Source organism: Octodon degus, unplaced genomic scaffold, assembly GCF_000260255.1.
Source record: "Octodon degus isolate 3935 unplaced genomic scaffold, OctDeg1.0 scaffold00049, whole genome shotgun sequence".
Taxonomy (NCBI): domain Eukaryota; kingdom Metazoa; phylum Chordata; class Mammalia; order Rodentia; family Octodontidae; genus Octodon; species Octodon degus.
The window spans coordinates 13,434,060-13,434,496 of record NW_004524625.1 but is presented as its reverse complement, the minus strand read 5'-3'; positions in this window follow the sequence as shown (position 1 = coordinate 13,434,496).

Genomic DNA, 437 nt, shown 5'->3' with positions numbered 1-437 from the left:
TGCTTGCTGCGTGCTGACCCCTCTGCTCCGATGTGGGGTCCAATCACGGGAGACGCCACAGTTCTTGGCACACGAGACTCAAATCCTCTCCCTACTGCCCTGACGACTCTCTAGTCCTTGTAAAAATCAATGATACTTGCATGTTTTTGCCCCTACCATTTTTCCTACCTTTTGCAAGTGTATATACAAGATGGATTGTATATACAAGTGTATATACAAGAGGTGATTGTGCTAAGAACGTCCATCAGTTTTATGAAAATAGCAGCTGATGAGTGGAGTTCTCCCCTTCACTAACTCTGTATGCAGGCAACTATGATCTAAGCAACTACATCGTGGGTAGCAGTACAAACCTATGCTTGAAATATCTCTCCTCTTGGTATTTGAAATGTTTCCTTTCTCTCTCTCTCTCTCTCTCTCTCTCTCTCTCTCTCTCTCTC